This window comes from Eptesicus fuscus, chromosome 1, assembly GCF_027574615.1.
Source record: "Eptesicus fuscus isolate TK198812 chromosome 1, DD_ASM_mEF_20220401, whole genome shotgun sequence".
In the NCBI taxonomy this organism is placed as follows: domain Eukaryota; kingdom Metazoa; phylum Chordata; class Mammalia; order Chiroptera; family Vespertilionidae; genus Eptesicus; species Eptesicus fuscus.
In genome coordinates this window covers 12,340,500-12,346,746 of record NC_072473.1, presented here as the reverse complement: position 1 = coordinate 12,346,746, position 6,247 = coordinate 12,340,500, and positions in this window count along the sequence as shown.

The window sequence follows — 6,247 nt, the reverse complement described above, 5'->3', positions numbered from 1 at the left end:
TGTATGCCTGTTTAGCATCAATCTGTTTCTAGGTACAGACTCACTACAACAAATCAATACATTGGTCAGGAGGAAAATAGCCAAGGACTGTGCATGGGTAAGGAAAAATTTTACACGGATACTGGGAAAACAAAAACAAACAGAAAAGAAAAAAAGCACAAACCAAAAATAAAAACAAATAAACCCAAACCAAAAACAACCTGAGTGAGCAGGCCTACAGATAGTGAGTCAGTAACTATCACCTTTCTAGATGAAGGACAGTTCCTGATTCACCAGTGATAATTGTTGTAAAGAAGTGCTTGTTTTACTAGTAAAGGTTCTGAATTAAACTACTGATAATAGAGTCTGATTTGGAGTTTTTGGGAGCTTGAGTTATTTTCCAGGGTTGAAACAGTCATCATAAACTACATGTGGAGAAAATACAGAAGATGGATAATTCTTCCACTGTTTTTTTCTAAAGACAGTTATTCAGCTCTGTCACCAAGCATCACATTTCTCTTTCAATTAGGTCAAGTCATCTCTGCAGAGCAACCAAATCACATGTTCATTCATTTTCCCAATAAACTTGCAGAATGGTTGCATAATCTTTTCATTTTGTATTCCTCTGTTTTAAATTAAAGAAGAAAACATTATTATATACCAGACAATTGTTTTCCATTGAAAGGTATTTCTTTAAACAATATCATTATGCAAAGTCAAACAACCTGTCTTCATCAAACAGGCAATTTAATTTGTGATGTGATTTTTAAAAAATTAGATAAAGCAACCAACTTGGACTTTTTCATTAGTTAGTTCCAAATAAAATACCAGGATTCTTTAAAAACCTACCTCTTTTCTATATATGATGTGCATAATAAAATTTAATGAAATCTCTTTTTAGGAAAGGGAACCTTCTGTGTGTCAAGGTTAGCAATCCCTGATTAATGCCCAATTCCAAATACCTATGTCAATATATCAGAGTGTGACATATTTCCCCCTCACCTATCCTCCTTACCACTTGTCTTAATAACCACTTCTTATTTATAGGATGTGTTACATTTTTCCAAGTGCTCATAGTTTCCTATAAAGAAGAATTTAGAGAATCATATATTTTTAAACTAGGTAATATATTCAGATGATACAGAATTTGAATGGTACTAGAGAGTATAGTGAAAAGCAAATGTTTCTCAAACCCTTCACCAGTCACCCAATTTCCTTCCTCAGAGATAATTGCCATTGTTAGTTATTTGTTTCCCTCTAGAGAAATGCATGTATGAGCATACAGGTGTAAAATTACATTATGGAATTTTATTTTATCTTTAATTTTGATTGTTATTTTTAACTGGAGTATAACTGGTATGCAATATTCTATTGGTTTCAGGTGTACATCATAGTGACATGATATTTATATACATTATGAAATGATCACACAATAACTCTAGTTACCATCTCTATGTAAAGTTATGCAATATTATTGACTATATTCCTTATGATGTACATAATCATGGAATTTTAAATATGAGCCTTAGAAATAATAAATATGCCACAGCATTTTTTCTCATCTACCTTCTATTAATTACCTATAGAGCATTCCTTCCATTAGACTACCAGTTTCTCAGGAGTAGATAGAATAGTCTTACTCATCTGTCTGTCTTTAATATACATGACATTTTGCCATTTTATGAAATATTTATTCAATTAACATTGGGAGAGTTTATAGATGGAAAAAACTTATTGTCCAGCAATGTTTGAGGAGGTCAAATCATATAACACAGTGGCTAGATATTTTCCCAGTCCATGGTAGATGTAGTGATGATACAAGACTGCATTTATATTTGGCATCTGTTTCCTTGTCTGTATTCCCTGCTGCTATCCTATTTCAGGTCCTTATTACTTCTTACTTTAGGTATGGTATTCTAACAGGCCACCCTCTCCACATTCTTCTCTCCATCCCCTACTTCTCCTATAAATTCCCTATATATTTCTGTCAAGTTATTCTCCGAAATCCACAGCTTTAATCATCCTATTGTATAAACCCACTCCTAAATTCTGATGCCCCCCACTGTCAACCAATGTAAAGTTCAAATTCATTTGCATAGCAACACACTTGCAATATGACTTCAAGTTACTTTTTTAGTGTTATCTCCAGAACTCATGTGCCCACTTCCATCAAATTGGACAACTGTATTTCCACCAAACAAAAGTTAGTAAGGTCCAGTAATATATAAAAACATATAATGGACTTTTCAAGAATATTAATCTCATGAACAAACAACATTTTTGTAGTTTTATTTTTGTGCCCCAAATTTCTTTATTTCTTTATTTTTTAATTAATTTTTTTCAATGACAGTTTACATTCAATATTATTTTGTATTAGTTTCAGAGGTACAGCATAGTAATTAGACAATCATATACTTTACAAAGTGATCCCCCAATATTTCAACTACCCAACTGGCACCATACATAGTTAATATTATTGACTATATTATCCATGCTGTATTTTACATTCCAGTGACTATTTTGTAACTATCAATTTGTAGTTCTTAATCCATTCACCTTTTTCACCCAGACTCCACCCCTCTACACCCCTCTGGCAACCATCATCTGTTCTCTGTATCTGTGAGTCTATTTCTGTTTTGCTTGTTTGTTTATTTTGTTGTTGTTTTTTACATTGAATTTATTGGGGTTATATTGCTTAATAAAATTTTATAGGTTTAAGGTATACAATTCTATGATACATCATCTGTATATTATACTGTGTGTTCACCATCCCAAGTCATGTCTTTTTCCATCACCAACCCTTTATCCCCGCTTTACCTTCTCCTGCCATCCCCACCCCCACCCCCATTTCCCTTTGGTAATGAGCATACTCTTGTCTATGAAGTGTTTTGTTTTAGTTTTGCTTAATAACCCTTCACATTTTCACCAAGTTCCCCTACTACCTCCCCTCTGGCAACTATGAGTCTGTTTCTATTTTGTTTGTTAGTTTATTAGAATCCACATATAAGTGAAATTATATGATACTAGAGGCCTGGTGCACAAAATTTGTGCACGGGGGAGGGGGGGTGTCCCTCAGCCAAGCCTGCACCCTCTCCAATCTGGGACCCCTCAAGGGATGTCCGGCTGCCTGTTTAGCGGGATTGGGCCTAAACGGGCAGCCGGACATCCCTCTCACAATCCAGGACTGCTGGCTCCCAACTGCTTGCCTGCCTGCCTTCCTGATTGTCCCTAACCGCTTTTGCCTGCCAGCCTAATCACCCCCTAACCACTCCCTTGCCAGCTTGATTGATGCCTAACTGCTCCCCTGCCAGCCTGTTTGCCCCTAACTGCCCTCCCCTGCAGGCCTGGTCCCTCCCAACTGCCCTCCCCTGCTGGCCTGATCACCCACAACTGCCCTCCCTTGCAGACCGGGTCCCTCCCAACTGCCATCCCCTGCTGGCCATCTTGTGGCAGCCATCTTGTGTCCACATGGGGTCAGCCATCTTTGACCACATGGGGGCAGCCATCTTGTGTGTTGGAGTGACCATCAATTTGCATATTACTCTTTTATTAGATAGGATTATGTTCGTTTATTTTGTTCTTTAGATTCCACACATATGTGAAATCATATGGTATTTGTATTTCTTTTTTTTAAATATATTTTATTGATTTTTTACAGAGAGGAAGAGAGAGGGATAGAGAGTTAGAAACATTGATGAGAGAGAATCATCGATCAGCTGCCTCTTGCACACCCCCTACTGGGGATGTGCCCACAACCAAGGTACATGCCCTTGACCGGAATCGAACCTGGGACCTTTCAGTCTGCAGGCCGACGCTCTATCCACTGAGCCAAACCGGTTTTGGCGGTATTTGTATTTCTCTGTCTGACTTATTTCACTTAACATAATACCCTCTAAGTCCATACATGCTGTGGCAAATGGTAAGAATTCTTTTTTTAAAAATCTGTTCATCTATTGATGGGCACTTGGGCTGTTTTCAAATTTTAACTATTATAAATAATGCTGCAGTGAAAATAGAGGTGCATATGTCCTTTCAAATTAGTGTTTTGGATTTCTTTGAATATATTCCCAGAAGTGGGATAGCTGGGTCAAAAGGCAGTTCCATTTTTAATTTTTTGAGGAAACTCCATACTGTTTTCCACAGTAGCTGCACCAGTCTGCATTCCCAACAACAGTGCAACAGGGTTCTCTTTTTTTCCACATACTTGCCAACACTTGTTTGTTGATTTACTGATGATAGCCATTCTGACAGGTGTGAGGTGATATATCATTGTGATTTTTATTTGTATTTCTCTGATGCTGAATGACATTGAGCATCTTTTCAAATGTTTATTGGTTCTCTCAATGTCCTCTTTGGAGGTGTATATATTCAGGTCTACTACCCATTTTTTAATTGGACTGTTTGGTGTGTGTTGAGTTGTATGAGTTATTCATAAATTTTGGGTATTAACTACTTATTGGATATATCATTGGTGAATAGGTTCTCCCATTCAATAGTTTGTCTTTTCATTTTGTTGACGGTTTATTTTGCTGTGCAAAAACTTTTTAGTTTGATGTAGTCCTATTTGTTTATGTTTTCTTTTGTTTCCCTTGCCCGAGGAGATATGTCAGAAAAAAAATATTGCAAAGGGAAATGTTAGAGATTTTACTTTAGCATTATTTTTTAGCTTCCTAAAGTCTATCTTGGATATCAAAGACATTGATAGAGATGGAAAACCTTGAGACAGGAAATTTTAAGATTAGTTTTTTGAATGCCAGAATTAGGAAGACAGCCCAAGCTGTCTTTATTCTAAAATCATCTGTCTGGTTTTCATAACTGATTTAAAATTTGGGTTCAGTATACATTGTCTGAGCCAGAATAGATGATCAGTATTGTCAGAATTTTTATTTATACTGGTTATTGCTTATTTAAACAAAAGAAGTTTATGGTTTATAGAAGGTTGGCTACATACTGGCTATCACAAATTTGGCACATTTTTCAGGTACCTAAAGTCAGTGATATTAAGAGGGTTTATCACTTATTTTAACAGGAAGAAGAATATCAAACTATGCAGCCACAAATTAAAATGGTGAGGCAGCAGAGCTGTGCAATACAAGACTTCAACAGAGAAAGACAAATCTGGGTTGCAGTGAATAGCCATGTAGAAAGGGCTTTGTTTGTTGCCTTACTTGTTTATCTAGGTATAGAATTCTAGGCTGGATTATTTTGAATATGCATAAAAAACAGTGAGTCTTTGGCTATATCTACCTCTAGTGGAAAACACAACTTCTTAGGAGTGAGTTTAAATATTGTATTTCTGAAGGGTCAATATGTTTACCTTGGGGCACACTGACTATGAAGCTAGGCAGTAAAAAGAGAGAAATTTGTAGCTCTGTTTGCTGACTTAAGACCTGCTTTCTGTATGAGTACTAGGTAGGTTGGTTATAGAGTCAGAGCTGTACATAGAAATATGTTCTACATTTGTGGCTATATTAGGTTAAATGCTTTTGTTATGTGCTCTTCTTTTTCTTGTACTCATTAAACTTATATTATTACTTTTAGACTATAAAATCTATGAAGAAAGAGTATTTAGCTATTGTTTCTGTCTAGTTCATTGCCTGTCACATTGCTGTGTTTTGAGTATGCACACATACATTTATTTATATATTAAAATTCAGTTGTTATAGCTGAGAACTGAAGCAAAGTCTTTTTAAATATGTTTATTGATTTTAGAGAGAGAAAGGGCGAAGGATAGATAGAAACATGGATGAGAGAGAGACATAGACATGCCCAGGCAAGAGCTCTTGCTAGTGATTTAATCAATATAGTTTTCTTACATGGCTGCTAAGTGCTGATAGCATTGATTGCTCATTGGGCCCAGCATTTGGGTTCCTATTACTGCTGTAACCAATTACTATGAGCTTAGTGACTTAAAACAGCACAGTTTTATTACCTTACAGTTCTGGAGGTCAGATGTCCGAAATGGGTGTCGGTTGTTGACGGTTTATTTTGCTGTGCAAAAACTTTTTAGTTTGATGTAGTCCTATTTGTTTATGTTTTCTTTTGTTTCCCTTGCCCGAGGAGATATGTCAGAAAAAAAATATTGCAAAGGGAAATGCAATATTTCCACACCCCACACTGGGGATAGAACCCACAACCCGGGCATGTGCCCTGACCCGGATACTTCTGCTTCTTCCACACCCCACACTGGGGATAGAACCCACAGTGTGGGGTGTGGAAGTATTTGTATTTCTCTGTCTGACTTATTTCACTTAACATAATACCCTCT